This window comes from Pongo pygmaeus, chromosome 4 (assembly GCF_028885625.2).
Source record: "Pongo pygmaeus isolate AG05252 chromosome 4, NHGRI_mPonPyg2-v2.0_pri, whole genome shotgun sequence".
Taxonomy (NCBI): domain Eukaryota; kingdom Metazoa; phylum Chordata; class Mammalia; order Primates; family Hominidae; genus Pongo; species Pongo pygmaeus.
Genome location: NC_072377.2, coordinates 3,609,180 through 3,624,788, shown reverse-complemented (window position 1 = coordinate 3,624,788; position 15,609 = coordinate 3,609,180). Strand labels below are relative to the sequence as shown.

The window sequence follows — 15,609 nt, the reverse complement described above, 5'->3', positions numbered from 1 at the left end:
TTTTCAATGTGAAGAAGGCAGCAGCTGAATCAGTGCAAATCAGAGCTCACGCCTTCCCCCGATCCCATTCAGAATCTATTAGCATTGATTCAGGCTCCTATCACAAAATTACCATAAACTGGGTGGTTTCAACAATAAGCATTTATTTCCTCCCAGTCCTGGAGGCTGGGGGCGGCTCTCAGGTCCAGGCCCCAGTAGTGTCTGGTGAGGGCTGCCCGCTGGTTCATGGACCACACCTCAGGCTACAGTCTCACCTGGCTCTACCCTCATGGCCGTGTCACCTCCCAAAGATGCTACCTCCTAAACCATCGCTTATGTTATTTCAGCAGAGGAATTTTGGGGGAGACACAAACATTCAATGAATAATAATCAGTTATTACCCATATGATTGTAGCATGGCTTGAGCAGGTAATTTCAGTAAAGGGCTGATTTTTCTCCCATTTGTGAAATGGATACTTCGTGCTCTTCTTTGTAAACCACAGTGAAAAGTTTATGTGTTTTGTTTTGTTTTGTTTTGTGGCAAGAAGCAGCCATCAACGGAAGCTCATAATCACAGCAATAAAGTGATATGATTTACACTTTTAAAAGCCCTCTCTGGCTGCCTTCCCCATCCAGCAAAAGTTCAGTGGCTTTTCCAATCACCCAGGCAAGAGAAGGTGGTGGGTTGGGCCAGGGCAGTGGTGGCGGAAATGGTCAGGGGTGGTGGATTCAAGAGAGATCCCGGAGGTGGCGAACACAGGACTTGCTGATGGACAGGCCAGGGAATGAGAGGAGAATGAGGAATAGCCCCAGGTCTTCAGTCTGAGCACCTGGAAGCAGAGGTCCTGTTCATTTGAAGAGGAGGAGGGGTGTGGGACAGGCTTGTGGTGGGGGTCAGGACACCTGTGGCCTAGTGGGCACTTTGATGTCCTGCGTGGAGCCCTGCACAGGGCAGCTGGCAAGGCCAGTGTCTGGCTCTGGAGCCATCTGAACGTGGACGCTGCTCAGAGTCACCTAGGGGATGAGTCACCCGGGAGAGAGTAAGGAGAGGTGAGAAGGTGAACCTTGCACCCTGCAGAATTAGAGGGCAGGAGGAGCTAGGAGAGGCAGCTGGAGGGAGATGGCTAGTGAGCGGGAAGGACAGCTAGGGTGTAGGCAAGCCCAGAAGCCACATCTAAATCATGCTTTCCCGCTATGGGGCCAGGGAGGCCAAGTGTGCCAGATGCGATGGAGAAGCTGAGTCGGGAGAAGAGGCGCCACACACCGTCGGATCTGCAGAAATGAGGGTCTCAGTGAGCATGGCGGCCACAGGTCTGGCGGACAGGCCAGGAGTGCAGCACCCAAAAGGGAGCAGAGGAGAGGCGGAGAGATGAGACACTGGGGGCCTGGATAACTTTCCAGAGATAGTTTTAATGAAGAGTCCATTGAAAGGGGACATAGGCTCATGACAGGGGCATTGCTGTGCTGGTTTGTTTTAGAGGAGAGATATTAGAATGGGTAAAAATGATCCCAGAGAGAGAAATACATAAATAAACCTGAGAAAGCAGAAAAGAAAGGCTGCATAGTATAAAGCCAAGTCTTAGGGGATAGAAGGGCATAGGACCCGCAGCAGGAAGGCAGGGTCCTGACTTAGCACAGAGACACTTCCTCTGCTGTGATATCAACACAAGCAGGTCAGTAATATGGGCTGGCTCTTGTCTGGCTCTGGTAGTCAGCTGGGCACGAGGAGCTTGCAGCCTTTGAGAGGGAGAAGAAGAGGGAAGTGGTTATATTGGTAAGAGAGGGAATCCGGGAGGCACTAACACAGTGGACCGTCCTTCAGTCTCAGCAATGCCACCACTAGCTGGCCATGGTTTTGAAGGCTCCAGGAGGAGCTGATTCCTAAGTGTATCCTTTCTTACTCTGCATATGTCTGTAGGGAGGACGGCTAGATTCCCAGGTGTAGGTGGGTTCCTAGTAGGTTTGAACCTTGTTGAGCATTCCAAAGATGTTTACCCAGCCTCATTGAATCTCAGAGATGGAAGGGGATGGTCAGCAGACACCATGGCCAGTGCCTCCCTCATCCTCTCTGGCTGTCCCCACCCAGTCCTGCCCCAGTGACACTCACCGCCTGTAGGCAGAGCCCTCAGACCATCCCAGAATCTAACATAAGATGCCACCATCCCTGGCTTCCATGACAAATTCAACATGGAATGGGATCCAGTCTGGGTCACTGGGACCCAAGGAAAGAACTGCTGTGAGGCTTGTGGGAACGGTTCTCCTGCATCTAAGAAATAAAGACGTCAGGACTCTTTTCCTTGAAGGTGAGGTCACAGGCATATGATCCCTGGAACTAATGAGTCTTCCTGTGACCTTGATGTGTCCTTGAGGGGACACATGTCTCCTCCCACCTGCAAAAAGGCAGAGGAGAAAGATGGCGCGCCCAAACTCTGGCAGCCGCCTGGAGACGCTCACCAGGCCGGGACACTCCTGCCTTAGAGGACGGCCCCATGGGAGGGTGAATGCAGACAGCATTTCAGAGATTCCAGACCGGCATCTCCTTACTGTAGCACAGGACACACTGATGGCTGGGGTCACTGCTCAGAGCTTGTTCTCACCTCGTTGTACATATTGTAAGAGTCCTTCTTGTGAAGTATATGCATCGGTGTTTGCCAGGATACAGATCACGGCACAAATTCAGTTGGTCACAACCAGCTGTAACATTAGAATTGAAGGCCAGGCATGGCGGCCCACACCTCTAATCCCAGCACTTTGGGAAGCCAAGGCAGGCAGATCACTTGAGCCCAGGAGTTGGAGACCAGCCTGGGGAACATGACGAAACCCATCTCCACAAAAAATACAAAAATTAGCTGGACATGATGGTGCACACACCTGTAGTCCCAGCTACTTGGGAGGCTGAGGTGGAAGGGTCAGTTGAGCCTGGGAGGTTGAGACTGCAGTGAGCTCATGATCACACCACTGCACTCCAGCCTGGGTGAGAGAGCGAGACCCTGTTTCAAACCAAAAAAAAAAAAAAAAAAAAAAAAGGAAAACAAGATAAAAAATAACAAAGTGTGTTGCACGTGTACCGGCAAGTATATTTTTCTGAAGTCTTTCCTTGCCTATAAATCTGCATGTATATGAACATATATGTACATATATATTCACTGAATATATTTTTGTTTCTGTGCTATAGGTTAGTCTATTTTATACTTCTGGAAAAGGAAAAACAAGTTTGAAGTCATCTTACTCAATGATATCTATGGTTTTGACTCAATCATTGACTCCATGAGAGATTGAGTGGCTTACCCCAGACTGCATGGCTTACTAGAGTCAGAAACCACAACTCACTGTGGGGCCTACCCCCAACACCAATGCATTTCCTATTGTACTGTGCAGCTAATTTTGTTGGTGTTATTGCTAGGTGTAAAAAAGTCACAAGTGCTAACAATTAGAAGAATCTTACAATGGTAGACTTCCAGAATGAGTTGTATGAGTGAGATGTAAAAGCTAAAAACTAGTACATGAAATTTGGAAAAACAGAAATTATAGTTATCCTCAAGTATGGCCTCCTAATGTGACTAGAAATGGTGTGGTTTCTACCCTGTGCATTTATGGCAAAGCCCCGGGACTGACTGTCCTGTCACCAAGCCATCATGATGGTTTTCCTGCTATTAACAGGCATGCTGGTGCTCCTGCGTGAAGTGAACAGACACCTGTTCTATGACTGGAGAGGGAAGATGCTTGATATGGTTTGGCTGTGTCCTCGCCCAAATCTCATCTTGACTTGTAACTCCCACAATTCCCATGTGTCATGGGAGGAACCCAGTGGGAGGTGATTGAATCATGCGGGTCGGTCTTTCCCGTGCTATTCTTGTGATAGTGAATGAGTCTCACGAGATCTGATGGTGCTAAAAATGGGAGTTTCTCTGCACAAGCTCTCTCTTTGCCTGCTGTCATACATGTACGATGTGACTTACTCCTCCTTGCCTTCCGCCATGGTTGTGAGGCCTCTCCAGCCACGTGAACTGTGGGTCCAATTAAACCTCTTTCTTTTGTAAATTGCCCTGTCTCGGGTATGTCTTTATCAGCAGCGTGAAAACGGATTAATATGATACTCTCTCACTGTCCAGTGATTTTGAACCTTTTATTCTTTTGCTAAAGATCGTTTTAAAAATTCAGTTAATAGCCAAAGTTTTTATTTTTGTAAGTTTATTTTTTACAAACAGGAATGCCATCAGGGAGGCTTTATCTGAGATGTGAGCCTGATGGCTAGAGTCAGGGGTTTGGGAACAGTAAGGACCTGGCCATTGTTACTGTTTCTCCTATAGGGGAACGTAAAGGTGTTTGAAATGGTGCATCACCCACAAGACAGGCATTTGGAGGGTTCAAGGGTGTTGACTCTCAAGACACACATTGTAGGGGCTGAGTGTGTTTATATGAGATGGCTTCTCATCGCTAAGTGGCACTTGAAATATGGAGTTCTTTATTTTTACTTTCCAAAATCTCACAAGGATTGCTATCCATCTAGCACGGTTTGCAAATATGCATCTCTACATGGTGTGAAATGGCTTCTGTAAGTGATCTCTGCCTGTTCATTCTATGTCTCCCTTCACTGGCTGAAATGTGCACACACACAAGGATTACATCTGATTTTAAAGGACATTCTGGGATAAACCCAGATCTCAGAAAGCTGGTGTAATTAATTTTATAACTTGAAGTAAAAATTATTCCAAAACTATTTCAACTATTACTGTTTTATTACAAAGCTTTTCTGTCTCATTTAATAATGTCAAAAATTCATTCAAGTATAAAGAAGAAACACCAATCAGCACTATCACACCATTTAATAGGAAAAACACAATATTTTTGTAAACTTCTCTTTAGGTTTGTTTCAGTGTATTCATGTGGATAGAGATATGGTAATACATAAAAAACTATATATTGTTTTCAGAATTAAGATCAAGTCATAAATATAGTCAGTTTCCATATTTTATCACTTAGCAATGCAACACAAACATTTTTGCATTGTTAAATTTTGGGGAAATTTGATTTTTAATGCCGCATATTTTTCCTTTGAGTGCTTGGATCAAAATCCATTTAAGGAATTCTCACTTCTGAGACTTTTAGGTTGGTTTTCATGTTTCACTTTCATAAATAACTTGATGATGGCAGATCTTCCCCTGAAACCCGAGAATTATTTCATACTCTTTTCTTCTCTCCTTATGTTTTCTTGTAATTCTTATTCTTCCCTCACTTCTCCTTCTTTTAAAAAAATATACATATATACATATATACACGTATATATGTATATATGTATATTTTTTAAAAAATATACACGTGTATATACACGCGTATATATATATGTGTGTATATATGTATACACACACACACACACACAGAAGAAATTCCTTGGGACTACTCTTGGGTTGAAAATCAAAATTAGTGCCATTTTCCTGGGGCAATGCCATACAAGCAGAGCCAGAGTGGAAGCTGAGGTCTGGAGGCAGCCTCAAAGCTGGAATCCTTCAGGGATGTTCGGGAGACCTGTTTCTCTTAGTGGATCTAAAGAAGTCAGTCACTTTGAGATAACACAGCTGGCTTTTCAGGCCCTATCGGCTTCCCCAGGTTTAGAATGATGAAGCTCGAATTTTGTAGACTCCCATGACCACAGATGCCACAGGAGGGATCTCAGGGTCTCCTTTCCCTCTGGAAAGTATCTCGGGTTCTCCTTTCCCTCTGGAAAGTTGAGCATTTCAGCTCAATCCTATTACCTACCTCGTCATGATTGCCAATCTGTCCTATTAAAGAATCATTTAGTCAGTTTGTTTTTAAAGCAATCTCTCAAATTCAGTATTTTTTACTGAAATGAAAACATAAAAAATAGAGTATTTCCCAAGGAGCCCACCGTTTGGTCTATTGTGAAGAAGGCCCAGCGGGTGCAGTGAGTTATGTCTACCCAGCACATAAGATTCATAACTAGTGGCTCAATCCATGGTCCGTGGCACTGTGCACACACAGATGGAGAAGATTACACCTTTTCCATGACTTGGGCCTGAGATTGCTTCACCTGGGTGTGTGAGAAACAATACATGGCACCTTTCCATTTCAGAAGTGCCAGCGGTGCTCACCAAAGCCTGCTCCCGTGGGCTCATTTCCCTGAACCACATGCTTGAGGGTGCACCGTGGGATCATCTAACTCTGTAAATGCCATGAAGTCCAAGTGCAGATGAACATATTCCCATAACCAAGGAGCCCATGTATTCCGGGTCCTGATTGCAAATAAAGGGGGTACCGGTGAGCTTCCTGAGGCACACACAGGTGCCTGGACTGCCGTTCCCTTGACCCCAGACACACCACAGCTGGTCGACAGGAAAGCTTCCTCCTACAGCACCTCCTGGAAAGGTGAGCTTGCTTGTTTTCTGAATGTTTTGGACTGAATTTGTCCTTTCTTGCTTCCTTTTCTGATTGGCTGTTGATTGCAGACATCTTTCTTACCTTTCAGTCATTGCAATGTAGTGCTTTGCATTTCAGAAAGCGAGGGTAGGTCCTAGGTCCATCAGCCCAGCTGTGAAATGAGATTTTATCCCTGTATGTTGCAAGAGTTTAGGGAACAGAAGGCCTTTCCAGCTGGCTTTCTAAGGAGGGAAAGGAATTCTATCTGCCTCTGCCTTTTCAGAAACACAGATGATGTTATGCAAAGTTCCTGACCATGGAAATAACTAAACAGAAGTGAATGGCAATCACCGGGCCCGAAGAGCTGGTCAGCGTGAGCCGGCCAGGCTTCTGAGCTCTGAGTGCCAGGCCCTCTTCCTAGGCACTGGGATGATCCTGGTAGGTGTAGGTGAAGTCTTCCTGTGCAGCTACCTCCTGAACTAGTGGAGAAAACACAGCATTGGCCCCTGTGCGTTGAGGTGTCACCCTTGCTGCCTAACTCACTCTGTGTGTACTCCCAACTCTTTGATTTTCTTCTTCCTAAATATTCTTCAAGTGATATAAAAACTCAAAAGGATTGTCCTCAGATGCCTGACAGTTCACCCTTTTACAAACCAGAGCTGGTTCTAATTCACATTGAGCTGCATATGGTGGCCAACGTGCTCTCTACAGAGGGGCTGCAAGGACCCCTTGGCTGTGCCCGCTGGAGACACTGAGTGTGGGCCACTGATCAGAAGACCTAATTCGTGAAATTCAAATGTAAGGTTCTTATTCTTTTTGACTGCTAACATCTGGTCATCTGGGAGCTTTCAGATGTTAAGCTTCCTTTACTTGAGGTGAATGTCTTGTGTAAGCTGCAGCAGAAGTGGTGTCTTTCTCCCAGCTCAGTATCTTTCACCAGAAACACAAGCACAGGACAGTCAGCCTATTCAGAAGTCCAAATAACACTCTGTTGAACCAGGAAGAGAGCACTGGCTCCCAGATGGGTAAACTGAGGCCCAGATGTGATGGTAATTAAGGTCACACAGTGAGTGTGTAGAGGAAAACAGGGCCAGGTCTTGCATCTGAGAGTGCCCTGTTTAAATTGATTATCAAATTATAATATCAAAGGTTAAAACTAAAATTTGGGTGAGTGATCTCTAGATATGAATATGACACTTCATGAGAAAAAAGAAGTGTTGGGGAATTAACAAAAGAGGGAGATAACAGTGGTGGAAAGATGGCCACTGGAGTGGCCTGAGCCCTCGGCTCTGCCTTTCAGCCTTCCAGCCTCAGGCACTGGCGCAATGTCAGGATCTGCTCATCAGTAAAATGGAGTTCACTCACAGGCCTCCACTGATGCATGACCCCCAGAGTTGCAACTTATCTGATCCCCACTCCTTCTGTGCCTAGAGGAAAATCGTGCTCAGCCCTGGGATTGCACGTCCCCTCCCTATGACACTTCTTGAAGAAAGGCAAGAGGTCCTCTATGTCCACTCTGAAGATAGGAAGACAGAGGCCTAGAGACACCGTGACCTGCAGAAGATGCTCTCGCATGCATGCTGGGCCTGGGGCTGGAGCCCTGGCCTTTCTCCATCCACAGCCGTGAAGGAAGGAGCATATGCACATGCGGCGCTACCCAGCTTCTCCGCTCTGGCTCTGCTGACACTGGGGCTGGATAATTCTCTGCTGCAGAAAGGGGAGGGTGTCTCATGCATTACAGGATGCAAAGCAGTGTCCCTGGACTCTACCCACTAAATGCCAGCCACACTCACTGTCAGCACCCATCGATGTCTCCAGATATTGACAAATGTCCTCAGGGCAGGGAGAAAACCACTACACTAATGAAGAGAGCGGAGGGGAAAGCAATTTCTCACCAATGTGCGTGCAAAAAAATTCATGGTCAATATCAATGAGACAGGCCCACCCCAAGTCCAAATTATTGTTTGCTAGGAAACTACTGAGGATCCTCCAGAAATGTCCCCTAAGATACAGGCTGTGCAATTTAGACCCAAGGCAAACTGTTGTCAAGCTGGCCTCCCTTCCCTTACTCTGTCACCTGGAAGCCACCACCCCAGCTTAGGCTCTTGTCCTACTTCATCCTCATGGGGCCACGTGGCCTGGCCACCTGCTCTCCCACTATGGCCTTCCCGCCACCCTCGCTGTGAGCCAGGGGCCCACCTGGTGTCTCTGCACAGCCCCAGGACAAAGCAGAAATTTGTCCTGCTTCGATGTACAGCATTGAGCCCGTGCTTTCTCTCAACCAATTCCAAAGGACATCAGTTCTTGTGAACTCCTCAGTGGTCAATTGGGCAAAACTTTGACTGAAAAGAAAACGTGAGTGAAGGAGTTAACCCCAGAGTGCCTTGAGAAGGAGGGAAGACTTGGAAAGGCAGCTTTCACCTTCCAACACGGTGGGCAGCTGTTCCAGCCCTGTGCCTCAGAGCCTCCTCGTGGCCTGTAGCAGGCAGGCTGCGGTGGACTCGGTGCAGCGCAAGGCCTCTCTGGTGTGCCTGGGTTCACAGATGGCTGGCGGATCACCAGAGGCTGCAGGGGGTGCTGGGTGCAGGGCCTGTTTCCTGTCTCTTCTGGACTGAGCTGAGGGTCTGTGCCATGGAGAAATGGCCTCCAAGGCTTAACTTCCTTTATGTGCTGACACTTCCTCTGGCTTTCAGAAAACTGGCAGTGGGTGGGACACTCTTGCCTTCTTTGATGGCAGTGATTAGACAGGTACAAATGATTACACATGAGCTTCGTTATCTCCTTTCCTTCCCCTGCTCAGAGACAGCTGGACACCACAAAACTTCATTGTATGAATCACAGCGTGGCTGCCACAGGGGCTAGGCAGCTCTCTGAAAGGCCAGGTCCCTGCAGGGCTGGGGGAGGGTTGTGGAAGCTGCCTCCACCCTAGTTCTTTTTGGCCTTTACTTTCCACTTCACTCAAGGTCCTCTTCAGTTCCTATCCAGGAAACAGGATGTCAGCATACATTCATTTCAACTTGGTGGCATTTCTGTTCGATTCATACCACATTTGCAAGGAAAGCTGGAGTGACCACCTCTTTCCAATGATTCATTCCAGCAGTAATAGTAAGGGGATAAAACAATTGAGCATCCTGTGGAATCTGGAGGCTTCTGATTCCCCACACACTAAACTTCCTTATCAGAGATGATCCCGAGGATCGGATCTAAATGCCATCTCCCTGCAGCCACTCTGGGCTGATGCCAGCTGTGGGTGACTGAAGGACTGTGCTGTCCTCGGGGGTCATGGGCTGGCCCCCCAGCTTGTTCTTCTCATGTTCTTTCAGCTCCCAGTGCCCACCAACTGTCACAAGGGGAGTTGGTCCTCCAAGCTAGAGAGACAACAGCCTTGGAGACACGAACTTGGCTTAACGTGGAACATTCCTTCTCTGATAGGGACACTCAACTCTGGAGTGCACTGATACCTGGAAGCCTCACAGTAAAGCAGCAAGGACATTCCTGAGACTGAGAAGCCCTCACTGCTGAGCACCTGTCATGTGCAGTGATGGGCCGGTGTGCTCCCAGCCTGCAGAATGAGGGGACAGCTGGGAGACAGAGGCACAGAAAAGATAACACAAAAAGACACATTCTCGGAAAGTCCCGCAGAAACTTCGGAGGAAATATTGGGTTTTATACTGTGGTTTACAATTATTTGCCCTGGACAAGAGCAGGAGCTGGTATCAGGAAGGCTTAGAGACCCAGAGCTTGGGTCCTTTCTGTATTCCCAGCTGAGAGTTATTTGGTTTGTCACTGACATGTGCTTCATTGTCATAAATGACATTTTTCATCATGAGCTTGTACATTCTTACACCTCATCCTTATGGTCAAAGAGACATGCATGTTAAAAAGTCAACAAATAATTGGCATGGTAGAACTATTTGCCTGCCTCCAAATAAAATTACTTGAGTATAGTTATATGATCTTCATATCACTTCCACTTAGGGGAAAGATCAACTATCTATCTGAATTAGGGAATGTCTTATTTTCTATTTGCTAGGGTGCATTCTTAAAAATAAACTCATAAGACTTTAATATGTATTCATGTTCTGCTATGAGAACACACATCTTGGACACATCACAAAAGATGAGACAGAAATGAATAGTTGTACTCGTTTCATAGTGACCTGCATTTATCATCAGATGTAAAAATCAGGACATGAAATTTTGCTAGAAAGATAAAAGTCGGACCACATGCCGAACGATATTGGTGGCAGATGTGATCGTCAGAGGAGCGATGGCATTTCCTCTGAATGGGAGGGTATGTTCCTCCAACTTGGATGTTAGCATGATGAGCAATGAAAGTGTGCTTTGTTCCCTAGCCTTCACATGCTCTCCATACTGGCAGTTATCATTTACTGGTATTTTTAAAATCAAATACTATCCCATCCCCTGGATGGATGCCGCCTCAGTGCCGCTTTTGAGCTGGGCCATACAGTCGGCCGTTCATAAATATCCAGCTCCATGAGCTAAAAATAAGTGCCACGGGCCACATGCTTTGCCTTTTGACTTAATGCAACTCTATACCTACCCACACAAACATCCCCATACATACACATACACCCCTGGCTTTCTCTGTGGGTACCTCGGGTGCTCAGCCCAAGGACGTGTTCTCTTAGCACCAACGCCCCTCACATAGCTCTCCACCCCTCAGACACCCATTAATTGACTGCAAATGCAACTTTATTGCAAACTGACTGCAGCTTTATTAAGCAACTGGATTTACAGGCAATAACATAATCAATATAACATTAATATAGCACATAATTAAATAAGATTCCTGCAAGGTCCTGCCTGGATCCTGAAATATAGAGAAGTTAATTGTTTTCATGGATGGCATTAACTAGAGGGATCTGAAACCAAAGTTGGAAGAACACAGTTCCCAGTTGTTCTTTTTTCTGGTCCAGCATATTCCATCTGATACAAATAGGATATGATCCCCCAACCCACAGGCATGCAGTATCACCAGTAACTCCCTCAAGACCCCCTCTCTCCCAGCCCCTGGGGGACAGCAGTCACTCAGCCGACTAATGATCTCGTGATGAACTGAGGGGTGAAAGGCAAATAGCAAATTGTGTTTAACTTGTTTCCCACCAGCAGAAACAGGACAACCCAACACGGGCTCTTGGAAAGTGACCACAGAATGCACCATGTCTGCTGGAAAATGGAAGAGCTCAGTCCTCCTGGAATGAAGTCAGCCAGCACTGTCTCTAAAGTCATGAGCTCAGATTTCAAATTTAGGGAAATCCATGTAGAATGTTCTTGCAAAGGGCCCAGTAAGGAAAATACTGCGAGAAGAAAGCCCTTTCAGTGGGAACATTGCACATGTTTGCAGCTTATAGAGTATTTGAAAGACAAACATTGCACACAAGGAAGAGTCCTAAGGGAGGAGGTGGCTGTCTCATTAACTCCACCCAGCCCAGCCTCGTAACAACACTGCCCCACGGAGCTTCCTACCTGTGCCCTCCATAAATTCAGGAACTTAGACACTAGCTGCTCACACCTTCCATTCCCCTTCATAACCACCTACCACTGCCAAAATTAAGTGTTTAATTTAAATAAAGAACTAAAGTTGATGTAGCTTTTGAACACAGGGTGTACAAAACCATCCTTAAGCCATTTGGCATTATATGCAACTCAGTGAGATGAGGAAACAGAGGCATCACCATTAGCAACGCTTTACACAGATTCCATTTTGTATATGATGCTGGCTGGGTAACTTGCAGAAAGACCTCTACCCTTAAGAGGGTCCCAGTCTTAGAAAGAAAGAAAGCAAGCAATGCAATTGGGCACAGGGCCTCAGCTGCAAAGAGAATACTTTGAATGCACTTAGGTATGGAGCCCAGTATTGATCCAGAATCAAAGCAATTGCTATTCATCAAGTGAATTTCAACAGGTCCTTGTAAAATCCCTCTGAATCAGAAAGTCTTAGAGTCCAGAGGATACAGGAAAACAAAGCTATTCATGTGCAAAGGGTCCAAAGACTGAGTTGTCAGGATCCACACAGTGGCGATGGTTGACAGCATCATGACCACAACCAGTGTGGCCAGGCCAGGAGATGCTGGGAGACTCAGAGTGGGAGGAGACACACACGCAGCCACTCTGGCCCAACTTCAAGGTCAATGAGGACCACCTGCTGGGGCATGTGTGAGTTCTTAGGGATGGAGTCAGGGAATGAAGGCTGAGCTCAGGAAAAGGGAAGCAGGCAGATCTGTGGAATCTGGCATGTGCGTGCCAAGCCCTGGAGACTGGAAGGCCAATGCTGAAGCCCTGCCTGCTCACATCTCCCAGATTCCCTCTGCCCCCCTTTACTGGCCACCTTTCTCAGGTGGCCTGAAGACCTTGGGAATGTGCTGACGTGGAGTCACTTCCTCACACATGCTGTCACGTGTTCACACTAGCCACAGGTGGTCCTGACTAGCATATTCCTTCTTCTCTCCATTTGTAGACAGATTTGTGGGTGCTTAGCAACTCACTCAGCCTTGTGGGGTTCATTTTCCTACCAGTAAAATGAGCTGTGTGTACCCTACAGGGTCCATGAGGTTATAGCAATGAGACAAAGACATTTGGGTTAGGAGACTTTCCCTCGGTAAACACATGAGGTTCACAGGCCTCAGTCATCCGCACTGGTGTCTACTTGAATCAAGTTAGCAACACTGATACTTGTCTCTCCCCATGCCCTTCCCACACCACCTCCAACACCCACATACCACACACATGCGCAGACATTATGTACACATGTCACTTACCATTTAGAAGCCTCACTACATCCCTCACATCATAGACAAAACCCAACCACAATCACAAGGGTGGATGTCATATCCACGGCAGTTGCACCTTCAGTCTCCAGAGCGATCTGGGGAAGCCATGCCTCCTCCTTTACTACGTGAGCCTTTCTGCCCCTCGCTGCTCCCACAGAGCCTTGTAACCAGGAGGACACTCTCAGAGATGCCCTTCCTGGGGTGTGGGGAGCCTCAGAAACTTTGGGGAGAGACACAAAGAGATAGATGCAAACCACTGAAAGACACTGGCTCCTCTGCTTTTTGCCTCTTGGCTGCTGAGTGCCTTTTCTTCCCCAAACCCTGACTCACTCACCTTTGCTTTCTCTTTTGCATGGCTCCCCAAAGCCACGCAATGTGTATGTAATTGTTGTGTATGTAATTGTTGTGTATGTATGCAATGTGTATGTAATTGTTGTGTATGTAAATCAGGCTGGAGCTGGACAGCTGTTCCTCTGGGTTTGCATCAGAACATCAAGGACAAGTTCTGGGGGACAGTGTTGGTGGCATCCCAGGTCCTGTCCTCAGGATGTAGGACATACTGCAGAGTTAGGATAGCAACACTAGGGAACAAAAAGGCTAGAAACTTACCTGGGTAAACAGTAACACACACACACACACACACACACACACACACAAGCAATTTTGATGATGAAGACCTAAAGAATGCAAAAAGGCTGCTTCTATCATGAATTCACAGCCTCTGAGAATCAGAAGAAACCGGAAGCTGTCAAGAAGTCCAAATTACCCTAGTGGAAAAATGCCCTCCACAACACCATAACAAATGCTTTCCATCTTCTGGAATGACTCCTTCTTGGGTTGTTTCTGGAAACTCCTAATATCTTCCCTCTGAGCCTCTCTTGTTAGAACACTCTTCCTTAGATGAGCTGATTTCTTCCTGGACTTCCCTCCACAGCAGTACTCCTTCCAGCCTCTCAGTAAAAGGGGAAAAATCTGCTAACTCCTCATGAGACAACCCTAAAACAGCCAATGGTGTCATCTTAGCCTTCTCCTTCCCATGCCGAGCAGACACACTATCCCAAACCATCAGCAGCAAACACTCAGCCCTTCTCCTGCATTAGGAGCCCCGATGAGAGATAAGTCACAAAACCAAAAAAAGGGGGGGAACATGAACATGAGACCCGGAATTCAAGTAAATCAAGATGGTCCTCAGGTATTACAGGAAATCCCACTCATAAAGAACTTTGAAAAATGTAATGAATATGTATATCTGGCCTGTGCACATGATGTAGGGATGTCATCTGTGTTTGCTTCTGAGTCACCGAGACAGGAGGCATCAAAGGCATGAATATGAAGAAGCAGGTGCATCTGCCTGTAAAGAATGGCCTAGGCCAGCGTGGCGGCTCATGCCTGTCATCCCAGCACTTTGGGAGGCCAAGGCAGGAGAGTCGTTGCAGTCCAGGAGTTTGAGACAAGCCTGGGCAACATAGTGAGACCCCATCTCTATAAGAAAAAAATTTAAAATGAGCTGGGCATGGTGGTGTGCACCTGTAGTCTCAGCTACTCGGGAAGCTGAAGCAGGAAGATTGCTTGAGATTGTAGTGAGCTAAGATTGTGCCACCAATGCAGCCTGGGTGACAGTGAGACCTGTCTCAGAAAAAAAAAGAAAGAAAACAGAAAGTAAAAGAAGCTATGTGGTCATCATTGTGAGTTGACATTTAATTCTAAAGATCCAGCAAATACCATCACTAGCCCCTGAAAATCCTGTTAAATAAAGTGTATGCATCTCCACGGAAGTCACAACAAACAATAGATTTCTTCTCTCTCTCGTATACAGAGGAGAAAGGAAATCAGCATTCATGGATAGCCTACAATTTGCTCAGCATCTTGAGAGGAATTATAAATATCATATTATTTTAAATGTGCATTTCTAGAAGAGGTTAAAATCTTAGTGGTCCAACTGCACAAATAAAGAAGCCAAGAGAAAGGGAGGACCAAGGCCCTTGATGGCACCGTGGTCTGATGCAAAGCCTGGGCTGTCTTCTCAAGGCTCCCGAGTCTGAGCCCTGTAGACAGAGCATCCTGTGAGGCCCATTCGACTTTCAGTCCTGAAGGCCGAGGGCATCCCATTTACCCACCTATGGAGGCAGAAGATGGCTCAGCCCTTGCCGGTGGGGGTGCAAAGTGCCCTGGCTGCTCTCCCAGTATGGGACTGTCCCCCACAAGGGCTCACTGTGACACTCAGAGGAACACAAGAAATGTGTGCATTGGCAGCCCTCTGCAGTCCACGGCAGTGTGGGTCTCCTCTTCCATCCCGTACATACCGGGTGGGGGGTGGCAATACAGGAGTTACCAGGATCTTCACTGTCAATGGAAGGCAGAACCAGGAAGATGGAACCAACTGCAAGTTCTGAGAACCGTGGACACCTGTTTTACATAGAACTCAGATGTCTGTGGCAATGGAGAAACAAGAACTTTCTTC

The 15,609-nt window shown here is 46.8% G+C and overlaps 1 protein-coding gene across 1 annotated transcript in view; it reads right to left on the bottom strand.

The window, feature by feature from the left end:
* LOC134739573 (uncharacterized) overlaps positions 1-15,609 on the bottom strand; it is a 52,648-nt gene that overhangs the window by 24,978 nt on the left and 12,061 nt on the right. The window lies entirely within an intron of this gene.